This window comes from Physeter macrocephalus, chromosome 11 (genome assembly GCF_002837175.3).
Source record: "Physeter macrocephalus isolate SW-GA chromosome 11, ASM283717v5, whole genome shotgun sequence".
Taxonomy (NCBI): domain Eukaryota; kingdom Metazoa; phylum Chordata; class Mammalia; order Artiodactyla; family Physeteridae; genus Physeter; species Physeter macrocephalus.
This window is the reverse complement of record NC_041224.1, coordinates 100,565,122-100,580,723: the sequence shown is the minus strand read 5'-3', so window position 1 is coordinate 100,580,723 and position 15,602 is coordinate 100,565,122.

The following is a 15,602-nucleotide window of genomic DNA, read 5'->3' as shown; positions in this document are numbered from 1 at the left end:
GCGGATTCTCAACCACTGCGCCACCAGGGAAGCCCTGTTTCTAGATTTTTTGATGATGGCCATTTTGACTGGTGTGAGGTGATACCTCATTGCGGTTTAGATTTGCATTTCTCTAATGATTAGTGATGTTGAGCATATTTTCATGTGTTTGTTGGCAATCTGTATGTCTTCTTTGGAGAAATGTCTATTTAGGTCTGCCCATTTTTGGATTGGGTTTTTTTTTTTTATATTGAGCGGCATGAGCTGCTTATATGTTTTGGAGATTAATCCTTTGTCAGTTGCATCGTTTGCAAATATTTTCTCCCATTCTGAGGGTTGTCTTTTCGTCTTGTTTATGGTTTCCTTTGCTGTGAAAAAGCTTTTAAATTTCATTAGGCCTCATTTGTTTACTTTTGTTTTTATTTCCGTTACTCTAGGAGGTGGGTCAAAAAGGATCTTGCTGTGATTTATGTCACAGAGCCCGTTGTGGAGCACAGGCTCCGGACGCGCAGGCTCAGCGGCCATGGCTCACGGGCTCAGCCACTCCATGGCATGTGGGATCTTCCTGGATCGGGGCACGAACCCGTGTCCCCTGCATCGGCAGGCGGACTCTCAACCACTGCGCCACCAGGGAAGCCCTTCCTCTAAGATTTTTAGTGTCCCGCCTTACACTTATGTCTTTAATCCATTTTGATTTTATTTTTGTGCATGGTGTTAGGGAGTGTTCTAATTTCATTCTTTTACATGTAGCTGTACAGTTTTCCCAGCACCACTTACTGAAGAGGCTGTCTTTTCTGCATTGTATATTCTTGCCTCCTTTGTTAAAGATAAGGTGACCATATGTGCATGGGTTTATCTCTGGGCTTTCTATCCTGTACTATTTATCTATATTTCTGTTTTTGTGCCAGTACCATACTGTCTTGATTACTGTAGCTTTTAGGTACTGTCTGAAGTCAGGGAGCCTGATTCCTCCAGCTCCATTTTTCTTTCTCAAGATTGCTTTGGCTATTTGTGGTCTTTTTTGTTTCCATACAAATTGTAAAATTTTTAGTTCAAGTTCAGTGAAAAATGCCATTGGTAATTTGATAGGGATTGCACTGAATCTGTAGATTGCTTTGGGTAGTATAGTCGTTTTCACAATGTTGATTCTTCCATTCCAAGAACATGGTATATCTTTCCATCTGTTTCTATTGTCTTTGATTTCTTTCATCAGTGTCTTAGTTTTCTGCATACAGGTCTTTTGCCTCCTTAGGTAGGTTTCTTCCTAGGTATTTTATTCTTTTTGTTGCAATGGTAAATGGGAGTGTTTCCTTAATTTCTCTCTCTGTTTTTTCATTGTTAGTGTATAGGAATGCAAGAGATTTCTGTGCATTAATTTTGTATCCTGCTACTTAACCAGATTCAGTGATCAGCTCTAGTAGTTTTCTGGTGGCATTTTTAGGATTCCCTATGTATAGTATCATGTCATCTGCAAACAGTGACAGTTTTACTTCTTCTTTTCCAATTTGGATTCCTTTTACTTCTTTTTCTTCTCTGATTGCCATGGCTAAAACTTCAAAAACCATGTTGAATAATAGTGGTGAGAGTGGACCTCCTTGTCTTGCTCCTGATCTTAAAGGAAATGCTTTTAGATTTTCACCATTGAGAATGATGTTAGCTGTGGGTTTGTCACACATGGCTTTTATTATGTTGAGGTAGGTTCCCTCTATGCCCACTTTCTGGAGAGTTTTTATCAAAAGTGGGTGTTGAATTTTCCCAAAAGCTTTTTCTGCATCTATTGAGATTACCATATGGTTTTTATCCTTCAGTTTGTTAATATGGTGTATCACATTGATTGATTTGTGTATTCTGAAGAATCCTGCGTTCCTGGGATAAACCCCACTTGATCACGGTGTATGATCCTTTTAATATGCTGTTGGATTCTGTTTGCTAGTATTCTGTTGCGGATTTTTGCATCTGTGTTCATCAGTGATATTGGCCTGTAATTATGGTTTTTTGTGACATCTTTGTCTGGTTTTGGTATCAGGTGGATGGTGGCCTCGTAGAATGAGTTTGGGAGTGTTCCTCCCTATGCTATATTTTGGAGGAGTTTGAGAAGGACGGGTGTTACCTCTTTTCTAAATGCATAGTGAGATTTGACTATACACTGGCCTTTGGGGCTCAGTGGACTTTCAGATGGCCTATGTCAACTTTACCTAGTCCAAGTTGTTTTTCAGTACAGTAAATAAAAGGAGAAGGAACCCAGACTTTAGAATTAGAATTAGCACATAAATCCTCTGTATTAGGTTTCTCCAGACATGTGCAGATTCATTATAGGAGTTGACTCACATGGTTATGGAGGCTGAGAAATCCCACAGTCTGCTGTCTGCAAGCTGGAGAATCAGGACATTAATTCAGTGTGGGTCCAAATGTCTGTGAACCATGGGGTGCCAATGGTGATGGAATAAGTCCCAGAGTCTGAAAGCCTGAGAACCAGGAGAATTGATATCTAAGGACAGCAAAAGAAAGATGTCCCAGCTCAAGAAGAGAGAGAGAGTTTGCCCTTACTTTTCCTTTTGTTTTATTTCGGCCCTCAACAGACTGGATGATGCTTGTCCACATTGGTGAGAGCAAATATTCTTAGTCTACTGAATCAAAAACTAATCTCTTCTAGAAACATTCTCACAGACACACTCAGAAATAATATTTTTATCTGGTCATCTCTTGTCCCAGTCAAGCTGGGACAAGGAAGCTTATGGTGGTAATGAAAGTCCCAGATCAGCTGACTTTAAATTAGTCAAAAGTGAGATTATCCTGGGTAGGCCTGACTCAGTCAGGTGAAGCTTTTAAAAACAGGGCTTAAGCCCTCTCTTAAGTCTGAAAGATTCTCCTGCTGGCCTCAGAAAGTAGCTTCCATATTGTGAGAGGTGTTTGGGAGTGTCACACGGCAAGAAACAGAGTGACCTCTAGGACCTGAGAATGGGCCCTGACCACCGCCAGCATGAAAAAGGAGGCCTTAGTCCTACAACCACAAAGAACAGAATTCTGCCAAAAATCACATGAACTTGAAAGAGAAGTTCAAGCTTTAGAAGGAAACACAGCCCGGCCAACCCCTTGATTGCAACCTGTGAGTTTGTGATTCATAGAAATAGTGAGATAACACGTGTGTTTTTTTAAGCTGCTAAGTTTGTGGTAATTTGTTACACAACAGTAGAACACTAGTACAAAATACAAATTTTTATGGTCTTCTAACAGGCTATTTTCATAGTGATTCAGCAGAAGATACTGTCTAATGGTTTGAGAATCAGAGAAGAATGTGACTGGAATAAAATGGTTTCAGCAAGCAGGTCATTTGACCCTGCTCAAAATTTCTAAATGTTTAGGTAAAGTCAGAATGCAGCATAAGGGCTGGGAAATATTTATTTTTAAGGAGGGAGAAAAAACTTCACTTCCAATTACATTAACAAACTACTCACTTCTATCAATAACTAAACCAACTGAAATTACACTGTTTCTTAGTTAAAGACACAGTAATTTGACCACTATTCTAATAAATCAGTTGAAGGGTTAGGAAACAATTTAATTGGAAGAAATGACTCTGTTTACCAGCACAAATAATGTAAATAATCTCATAGCACTAATTGTAAGTGATTGGATACCCTTAGGATGGTTAATAATGGGTTTAAATGGGAATCCTTGAGTTTGATTAGCTGTTTTAACGTTAGATGACTTATTCTATAGTCAGTCTCAGACATTTATGGGTTCCAAAGATGACCTAAAAACCAAATATCTAGATATAAAGGAATCACAAGCTTTGGAAAAGAGAAAAATGAGCTTGAAGGTTACCATAATGGCCTTTTATTTGAAATCTGTATATGTTAAAATGAATTAAGTGAAATAGACACATAATTACATGATTTTTAGGTGTAGCCTCATGATAAAGAATAGGGTTCAGTATCTTAAAATCATCAAACAGCAAAGCAAGTCATAGTCCAATGAATGTTTTATCACCCTTGAAGAAATATACTGTATGCTCACAGCTATGAATAAAAGTAGCTTAAAAACTCAGAAGCAAAAATGACTTCTGGAAAAGTGGCAAGAAATGAAAAAGTACCAATGAGACACACACACACTTTATTTCTTGTAAGGCAAAAACACATTAGTCACTTCAGAGCATTTATGTAAAAAGATTTTGTTCTTGAGGACTAGCAAATTTAAATCAGAATGTCTTTGTGTATGAGTGTGTGAGTGAGTATATATGTGTGTGTGTGTGTGTGTGTGTGTGCATGTGAACAAATATGAATGGAAAGATAGAAGGGACATATAAAGAAAATCACCCAAGATTCTTTGCCCCTTACCTAAGTAGAATTAAAAACTATGTCAAATCACATACTTAAAAGCACAAAGAAAAATTGATTTGTGGTTTTATGGAAGTAGGTCATTTAGTGTGAAGGTTATATTTCACAGTCTCTTATTTATTCTACCTTATTCTCAATCCAGGTCTTTTTAAAAAGAAAAGAAAAAAAAACCATAATGCTTATCAACACATAGCTAGGGATGATAAGAGTCTAACAGACAGTAAGTGAACTACATTTTCTGACTCTGTCCAAAATTTGAGAGCTGGTGCACTCTATCCATGGTGTTGAGGGGGCAAAGTGAATACATTGATGGCTACTACTAATAAGTCTGTCATCATTGTGAAATTTTATATTTGGAGGACATGAAAAAATGAGTCCATCAATGTTGAGCAAATAATATATTGTACATGGCTTCTCTAGATGATCAAGAAATGTTAAACGTCAATAAAACTCATCTACTAAGGTAATATCTAATTCTCCTATTGCAAGGAGACTTGTGAACATGAGCAGGGGATTAGCACTGGTTTCACCATCATTTTTTCTATTCATCAATAAAAAACTTAATTTAAAAATTTTTTACTACATAAGAATACATGTTTATTATAGGAGAATTTGAAGATATAGGTAAGTGATAAGAACATAATTAAAAGCATCCATAACCTTCTACCCTAGTAGGATATTCTTTCCTTTTATCTAAGCAAAATATGTATCTATATGTATAAACATAAACTTTAAAAATAAAATAGCTATAAAATTAAATGAAAAATCCTCTGGGTAGCTAAACCACTCTGGGTTTTATGGTAACCTAAGTTTGAGGGTGCAGCCAAGAGCCCCCATGGGTCCTCTGAATCACAGGGGCATGCCCATGATATAGAGTAGATATGGTGACATTTATCAACAACGTCTATGTTTTCATGGATCCTAACAATATACATAATACTTGTCACATATTTAATAAGTTAAATTTGTATTATAATATACTGATATCATACTTGTATATAAGACCTGCTTCAGGGTGTAACTGCATTCAGCACTGGATAGCAAGCTAATAAAAACTGCAGCAAAAACAGTTTTACGACCCTCCATTGACTTGTGTTTTACATCACATTATCTTATTGCAGACATTTGAATTAAAGGTTAACAAATACTATTTAATGGGTTGTCTGAATGAATGTACAGTGCATGAATACATGCTTCTTGCAATTTTTATCAGTTTTGATACTAAATATGCTTTGTGACTTGGGTTCAGACAGGACCGTAAGTGGGTGATAGCTCTTGACTGACTCTTTTAAGTAATATAAAATAGCACATTTTGTTAGACTTCCTCCAATTAAGTGTACATCCCCCATTAAGGCAATCTGTCATCATTTTAACGATGTCATTAACATCTACAATGTAACTCACAGGGGCTTTGTTCTTCTTTCAAAATTAGTAGCACATACATTATATAGAAAGCTTAAAGTACAAAAACAAATTTAAGAAGCCTTCAACTCTAAGCTATACAAGTATCTTTAGTGAATTACATAGAAGATATGACTTTACTAAGAAAGAAAAGCCCACAGAAATTATATACCCATTAAAATGGATTAATGATATAAAATATAAATTTTATTTCTAATGTAGCTATCAAGAAACATGGTTTACTGCACTACTAAATGTATTTGGCTAAGGAAAATAATTTAAATTATTGGGCTACTGAAAGCAAAAATCAGTATGTAAAATTTATGATTTTTATATAAATGATATCAGTCTTTAGAAATATTTTGGAAAATTTTCATGAATAAAAGTAACATATTAAGTGCCTAATAAAAAAGATAAAATTTTATTAGGAAATGTAGATGGTAATAGCCAACTTTAAAATACTAAAATACATCTTATTTACTACTGTGGCTTCAGTAAATAGATTAAGATTCAATTAATAGCAAATACAGGGAGAAAATTTAAGTTTACAAAACAGAGTGAAGGTTCTGCTCTAAGAAGAATATCTCTTTATATATTCACACAGAAGTATATACTACTGTATAAATATGAAATAGAAATGAAAATGTTTTTTTACTGTGATCTAAAGTTGTCAACATGTATAAAGGCTCTCTTTAACAAAATTTGTCTCATTAACAGTTAGGTTACAAATAAAGTATCAAATAAAACCTAACCTGAAGGATAGAGACATCATAATCATTTTTCAGATCATAGGAATCTCCTCTCTCTGAACTTGACTTGCTCTCTTGCAATGGCTCTTAGAGTAATCTACTGAACATTACAATTAGTTGAAATCATGTCTTTTCTGCCTTATTAGAATATACATTCCTTAAAGTAAGGATTAATATTTGTGTCCCTCCAAAATCTTACAGAGCTTAGCACAGCACTTTGCACATTACAAATACGAAATAAGTAAATGCCCTGCAATTATCTTAAATATAACTTGTCCAAAATTAATTCATTAACTCCACCTCAATATCTCTTCCTTCTTTAAGATTCCTTATTTCAGTAAATTTTCCAACCATTGAGCCTCCTAAGCAAAACACCTGGGAGTCATCTATGACTACTCCCTGGTGCATGCTCTATAGTCTCAAGGTTTGTCAAAATCCCATTTCAATTTAAAACCCTAACATTTCTCAATTCTGGCTTCTCTCTTCTGTCTCCATGCACGCCATCTCTTGCTAGGCCCTCCTTTTCTTGGCATCCATCCCAACAGTTCAGTTGTTCAATATCTTTTTTATTTTAATGCTTGGAATATATTTGAGTTCTGTTTCCTAGGTCCAAAATCCTGTGTGGTACTGGGGTAACTTTTGTTCAGTCCATTCAGCACAGTATTTCCCAAATTTGCTCCACAGCAGCCACTCTGCAACCTCCTTTATCTCTGATGTCTTCTCAGAGTTTTGCTTTTTTTCCTAATTATCCCATTCAGGAGTGAGTCACCATTCATTTGCGGTAGAACCAAAATCCTTAATGTTGCTTAAAATATAAACCCAAGTCATTAATATATATTATATTAGATTAGGCCCAATGAGACCTTAAATTTGGGAATAAAATGCTACATACATAGACAAGGATAATCCTTTTTAGATTTAAAAGAATATCAACAAAGATCAAATTTGTGCTTCTTCTTCAGTGGGAGTTTTTAAGACACAGTGATGAGTTTCTGGAAAGCTTTTCTCTAAAAGGTGAGTGGTCCTCAACTCAAGTTAAGTCAGTTATTTTACTTCATTCTCTGTACAAAATCCTTTTCACTTAAAATAACCACCTTAGCAAAGAAAAATACTGTCACTATGGCGAATTATTATAGTGTAGCAAACTGAGTGAACTGTTTCTGAGGTATAAGTAAGTACATAGTGAATCTTCTTTTGGAGAAAGATATAGTACATGCCACAGAAATGCTAACCTAAAAGTCTAGTGATAAACAAACTCCCAATTCATTCATTCCTTCAACACACATTTTATAAGCTCGTACTGGGTGCAAGCCAATGGACCAGACCTGGCCCACTTGCTTGCTTTAATTCTCTATGCCTCATCAGGGGACAGAATCAGGTTCTCAAACAAGAATAAAGGCAACAAACATGGCATTTAGTGATTGTGTGTTCATGATCACATCGTTATGTGATCACACAGGATTCATGTGGAGATTACTGCATAACAAGACAGCTGAAATGGAAATATCACACAGTCTGAAATTATCACACAGTCTGACCAGTTGAATCCATGTGTTAGACTCACACTATTTGAACTTTTTAAAGTCATTTAAACTTTCTTGCCTTAAGTTTTTTCATTGAGTAAGCACTAAGCATTTCTTTGAGTAAGCATTAAGATAATAATAGCCAAGACTTAATAAGTATTTCATACCTGCATGATACTCCACACAATTGTTGCATTAATTCTCACAACAATCCTAAAAGGCGGACAATACTCCCAAGACTCAGATATTATCACACAATTATAGAGATAAGGAATCTGAGGTTCAGAGAAACAAGAAATTTGCTAAATTTCCAATATACCGTAGGGTGGAATTTAAACTTGCTTCATCTGATTCAAGAGCCAGGTTCTTTCTACTATATCACACTGCCTTATGACGTATCAGAGGAGGGATTCCCCACTACATCCAATGTAGAAATCCAGCTCAGTATGTCTGCCATTACTATAAATAAATGGTGGAAGAATGTGTGCACTTGCTTAACAAAGAAAATGCCCTTAATCAGAGTTAAATTATAGCGCTCCTTTTAATTTATAATACTTGGGAAACAATAAAATCTTCTTCCTCATTAAAATTAGAGTCTAAAACCATTTTCAAATGGCTACAGGAAAAGTTACAATAAGCAAAATTCATTTATAAATCTATCTGAAGGCAAGGGGTAGACCATATAATTGCATGAAATACTTTGCTGACTTAACAATATTAGCTTTCTTATCTTCATATTAAAGCTTATATTTAGAAACTAGCTCCATTCATAATTTTTAATGTCACTGAATTGAGAGAATTAAAAATTTAATTTTCACTGTTTATAAAACGACCTAGACAGCTTCATTAGGTTGTTTTTGTTAATTCACTGACTTTGAACCCAAAGCTATTGGTTTTAAAAATTAACTTTCAATTTTAACCTCAAATGAAAATTTCCTTTCCATTTAGACAGCTTGTGCCTGCCAATTTGCAGTCATTTATGCGTTTACTTTTTTATTCAACAATAGCTTTTGAACATCTAATATGGGCTGATCCCTCTGACAGAGGTGTAGCAGATGTAGAAGAATGTAGTAGGCCTGACCCTGCCTTCTAAGGTCTAGTCTTGGGGGTTGAGCTGGGAAGAGAAGACAATTATGCAAGTAATACCAACATCATATCATGAATATTTTCATGGGAGAAGTACAGGTTGCTGTGTGAGCACATAACAGGGGACTTAACTTAGTCTAAGTAGCCAGTTAAGCTTTCTGGAGGTAGGAACACAGCTCCTAAGGACTCAAAAATGAATAGAGTAAGGTTGGTCAGGGTAAGGGAAAATGACGCGGAGTGGGTGGTACTTCAGAGAGAGTAACCAAATTGTAAATGGTCTGGTTTCCCATGGTGATGTTGATAGATACTACTCATTAGGCCCTATCTTGAAGAATAATCTTTAACTGCAGAAAAAGTATTTTGTGGATTTCAGTACAATTGCCAATGTGTATACAGAAGCTATTCCTGAACAGCATTCTGAACTTTGATTCTACAGTAAACAGATAGTCTTCAAACTGGGATCGAGCATAACTGTCAATATTAAGTGACTTATGATCATCTTTAGATAATCAGCCATCATGTTCTATTGATTGACATGTCAGGTACTTGATAGCACCAGGTATTATGGTTAATGCAAATAATTATTTTTCCTGTGAGTTTAGTTAAGGGTCTTCATATTGATGTAATTAAAACTGCAGTGGCATTTGAAATGCATCACCTAAATAAAGCACCCTAAGGTTTACCCTATTAAGATTTGTAAGAGATCTAAGTAATTGCAATTTGTGTTACTTTATTCCATATATTACTTCCCTGAAGAAATCAATGTCTCTGCTATATATATAGCCATATATATATATATATACACGCACACACATATATAGCCATATTATCATCAAATATTTCATTATTTTCATGAACAAAATTGTTCACTAATAGCACATCAACATCAGATGTAGCAGCAAATGCTTGTTTAATATTTAAATTTAGGAATTCTCATTGCCCATTGTCTATCTATTAAGAATTACAAGTTCCAAATTAACTGAGAATTCCATGTTAATTGCATGCTTTATAATGAGATTGTTTGTTATCCCTTGCCTTCAAAAGCACTGATTAAACCTCTCAGTATACTCACTAAGTTGATATTCTTTACCCACTGTCTTCACACCTAGTTCAGTGTGATATTTAAAAAGCAAACTAAAGAAGAGTATCATTTATTTTTAACTTTGTCCTATAGATGTCCTTTGTGCTTATAATTCTCTGACGTGCAGAAGTATCCCACAGAGAATAAAGAGAAAATATTACGCCACAATAAAAGAGCCATTTAGCTCTCTGCAATCAAAATCAGATTCTGCCTCCATACCACCCTAGAACAAATGAATGACTATTAGGTAAGATACTGCTATATTTTATTAGATTATTGAACTCATTTCAAACTTACCAATTTGTCATATATATATACATATATATGTATATATATATAATTGCCAATTCAGTAAATGTAGGTAATCTCAATTCTTTTTAGGAAACCAAGGTTTAAAATGGTCATATAATGGTAATGTAGGACTCAAACCCAAACAAATGATCCAAACACTGCAATAATAATCTACACACTACTACCTCTCAGGTATTAAAAAGAGTAGAAAAGGGGGGCTTCCCTGGTGGCGCAGTGGTTGCGCGTCCGCCTGCCGATGCAGGGGAACCGGGTTCGCGCCCCGGTCTGGGAGGATCCCACATGCCGCGGAGCGGCTGGGCCCGTGAGCCATGGCCGCTGAGCCTGCGCGTCCGGAGCCTGTGCTCCGCAACGGGAGAGGCCACAACAGAGGGAGGCCCGCATACCACAAAAAAAAAAAAAAAAAAAAAAAAAAGAGTAGAAAAGGAGTTTCCTTAATGAGAGGTTAATTTTTTAAATAAGTGACCAAGAACAAAATAAAATATAATAAGCCTCCAAAATACTGTCTTGAGTTGTCTAGGTTCTGATTAACTCCACTTATATTTCAACAGATCTAAAGAAAATGAAATCTAAATACTGACTTTGAAACATTGTGTTTTACCTCTGCTTACTAAAACTCTAGCAGTAAAGAAATATTTGCATCATAATATCATGGAAATACAGTAAACTCATCATAAGGTTATTTTATTGAAGAAGCCATTTTTTCAAAGTAAACAGAGATGAAAGAACAGATGTACAATAAAAGGAAACACACTTTATTTGTTCCTATTCTGATTGCCCACATGGTCTGCTACAAGAATACATAACTACTTCCTTTGAACATACCACTAAACAAAATTATTATATCCAGTGGCTCTCTTTAATGTAGAGAATGCATACTTTATTCACAGAGAGCATTTGAAGATTTCAGTCCTGAACTCATAATTTTTTTGGTGTGATGTTTATGACTACTCAAGTGCTCAATGATAATTTCTATTGCATACAACATTCACTTCCACATTTTTTTTCAAACCTATGGACTAAGTTTATCTTAATGCCTCTGGGAAGTAATTAAGATTATCCCTACTTTACAAATAGGGAAACAGAATCACAGGACTCTGTAACCCATTTAAATGAACAGACTTGCAGACAAATGTTAAAAATGATTACCTGCCCTCAGTCTGCTTTCCAAATTGTCATTGAAATGACTACCCATGTGTAAAAATGGAAAGCCCATATCAGCACTAGAAACTGTCCATGGGCACATCACACATCAGAATTCTTGAGGAATCTGCTACCTGCAGACATTATTAGAATGAAGAGGGGCCAACTCACTCTATAACCACTGTGGAGCATCTGAAAAGTGAGTGGATGGAATCCCAGCAGAAATCCAGAACACCTAATTTGATTGGGTGAGGACAACTGGCAGCTTTAGGGTATAGACTAGAGACAACTGGGAGCAGTGATTACATAGCAAGGCTTTTTCTCCTGCTGTGCCCATCCAAGAATGAAAGCACTGCCATGCTGGCTCCTGGTGAGAGCAGCTATAGTGAGCTTAAAACAGAGTTTCCAATTTCTTTGACACTCCTCCCACCAGTTTGCAATTGCTCTGTTTAAATGATGCCACATATTTTATTCCTTTATATTGATCCACTGTTCAGAACATCAGCATATTTTCATATGACAAGAGATGTTTTGTTTTTTGTTTTGCTATCCTTACTGAGGGAGGTTTATGCTTGTTAATGTTTAAATATTGGGTGGATTTTGTCTGAGAAAATGTGATTCTATGTTTAACTCTACCTTTAGGTCCAGATTAAGGGGTAGGAGAATGTTAACAGTTAGCTGTAGTTTTACTTTATCATTTCAGAAATTCAGTAACAGAACTGGAGACAGACGTAGTAGGAAGATTTACCTTTGTACTAAAAACATCCTAGAATTGAGCATGGGGCATTGCCCCAATTTTTCTTGGGTTTGTTGTTTTTATGGGTATTTTCTGCTAGGTAAGGGATATTGAAGGCTGATAAAATACACACACACACACACACACACACACACACACACACACACAAAACAAAGTAATAGGAATTTCTAAATTTAAAGATAAATAAAGAACAAATAGAGCTGAACATAAGCAAGGAGAAGGAGGGAGAAGAAAAATGTTCTGACCTGAAGAAAAACCAGGGGTTGAAGGAAGAAATATATCAAATGTTAAAACTTTGGATGGGAGGAGTCCCAGACCATCACAAAGACAGAAGAATCAGGTAATGAGAAATAAAAATATCAGTTGGTCAATAAAGCTGATTTGAGAACCTGACTTAAATCATAGGCTACAATTGTGTTCTTAATAGGTTATTTGTGAATCCAACAGCTATACCCACCTAGTCACTAGCACAGCTGTGCGACAGCAGACCTCCAACATAAGGGCTGGCAGCTTACCCCAGGGGCCCAGGAACACCAGCTATGCATCCTCCCTGCAGCAAGCTGCATCTAAAAAAAGAAAGAAAGAGACAGAAATGTTCAGACAGGGCTGACCATCATCTACCAAATGCACAACCAGACAAGTAGCTTCTCCCAAGGAACTGGCTAGACAGTGGGAAGAGGAATGCTTCAAGGGGACCAAGAGTACTACCAAAGATCCCTCACAGAACCATGAGACAAGGGAATAGAGTTTACTCCCCCCATATAAACACACTAGGCAAAATAGATTGAAAAGATCTATAAATTTGGATACACTCTTGGAATTACAATGATGGGGGAAGATTCATGCATCCATTCAGGGAGAAAACAAGCAAAAAACACATTGTATCTGAAACGAAAAGAGAAATCAAGTTGTCCACAGTTTTTTTCTCTCTATAACGTTAACTCTCCAGGACAAAATGGAGCCATAGCTATAGAGTTTTGAGGAAAAAATATGACAGTAAGCCAAGAAGCAATAGAAATACATTGCCAGGCATCTTATAAGAACAATAGAAAGGCAATGCCAAGAATGCAGAGCTCAGAAAACTATCACCTGCAATATAGTCCTTAAAAATTACTGAACACCAATTCTCCAGCTGATGGAGAGATGGATCTAACACACTTAAAAACATGAGCCATTGTATTATAAAGGGACATTGGTATAATCAAAAATATTAGTAGCACACAGTGTTGCTTGAATATTTCTTGTAATATGTTCATCAAATTTAACACAAATATAATAAATATTGAAAAAGAAAATATATACTCTAAAGTGAATAATAACCTGGATTTTGAAATCCAGAATTATGTTATAATAAACTAGAAATTTCAAAATAAGGGGAAAGCAACTACAGGAAGTGCAAGTATCTAAAATTACCATTTTCTTAGAATCACTAGAAATTGTTTCATTTTTAATTACTAGAAAAATGTCTTTAATATCTTCAAGGACACTAGTAGCATAACTTTCTTCCATATTTCAAAGGACCAAAAAGATTTAAAAAATTAAACTACATGAATATTGGAAAAAAATCTCTTGAGTTGTGGGTTGAAAAAGATACCAAAGCTTAGATGATGGGCTATATAAAAGATAATAAAACTTCAAAAGCAGTATATATAAATCACATAATTTAGAAAAAGATATACTTACTATATATGTTTCAGTGTTCTTAATATAAAAAGAAAAATTAAGAAAATAAGTGACTGAAAAGTTAAGGATAACAAGAATAGCTATTAAATAGCAAACAACAATAAAAAAATATGTAAAATAAACATAAGAGCTGGTTCTTTCAAAAAATGTAAAATTAAAAAAATTATGATAAATCTATACAAATACAAAGAGAAAATAGAAAATCAGAAGTAATTTTAAATCATAAAAGAACACTACATGCAAAAGCATACCTCTCTTTTGAAAAAATTCAATGACATCGTAAATTTTCTAGGAAAATATAAATTACCAAAATCAATTCATAGAAGTAGATAATTCTTTGCTAAGAAATTTTTATACGTTATCAAGGCATTATATTCAAATATATCTTCAGACTTGATATATTTACAGATTAGGTTTTCTATACTTTCAAAGAATAAATGGTTCTCATATAAACAATTCCGAAAGCTAGAAGAAAAAATATTCATAATTCTCTTTTATATAGTTAGCATAATGAAAAATTGGCAAAGAGTGTATATTAAAAAATCACAAAGGCTGAGAGCTAAACTTAAGCTTACTCCTGAATATATAAAAGCATATGTGTGTGTGTGCTCATGAAGTTTTATATATATATATGTGTAAAATTCTGAGTTCTTTATTCCATTCTATTGGTTTCTTTGTTTTAAGCAAGTATGATACTCATAGAATGCATTTGTAAGAATTTCAGGTAGGGCTACCAATGAATTTATAAATTATTGGTGTGTTAATATCTTTATATGTCAACTTGTCCCATCCAAGAGTATGGACTATCTTTGCATTTTCTGAGCTTTTTGCAACCTTTAATACAGTTTTATTTATTCCCCACAGAAATCTTAGGACTGCTTGTTAAAATATAGCATATATTTTAGTTTTTCTTGATATTTTAAATGGAATCATATATTTGTTAAATTTTCTGGTTGCTTGTTACCATTGATTTTTTATTAATGATTGTCATAAATCAATCTTATACCTGGGAATAGTCTTCCCATCAGCAATATTGGATAAATAAAAGAACAATGTGGAAAAACTGTAAAGAACTCAGAATGGCATAATTCTGGATCTATGTTAGACAAATGAATCATTGGAGTACGAGAATGAAGCAAAAACATTTACAAATCGCAGGTTAACAAATATTCTAAAGTATTACAAAAGTTTGTAATTCAAACAGAAGAATGGGTTCAAGAGAAAGCAGCAGACTTCTGCACACGCCCGCCTGAGGTGAGGTGCCGGCAGCAGCCGTTCCGCACTGGGAACTCCGGTCGGAAGAGCCGGGTGCGAGGCCTCTGCACGTAGCCCCCTGTGAGCAAGTGAAACCCGACTAAGCACAAAGGAAAAAAAAAGGGAAACATCCTGGCAGAGTGAAAACAGCCTGAAGGGGCTAGTGCGCCACGGCTAGCCGGGAGGGAGTCCGGGAGAAGTCTGGAGCTGCCGAAGAGGCAAGAGACCTTTTCTTCCCTCTTTGCTTCCTGGTGCGCTAGGAAGGGGTTTAAGCGCGCCGCTTAAAGGAGCCCCAGAAAC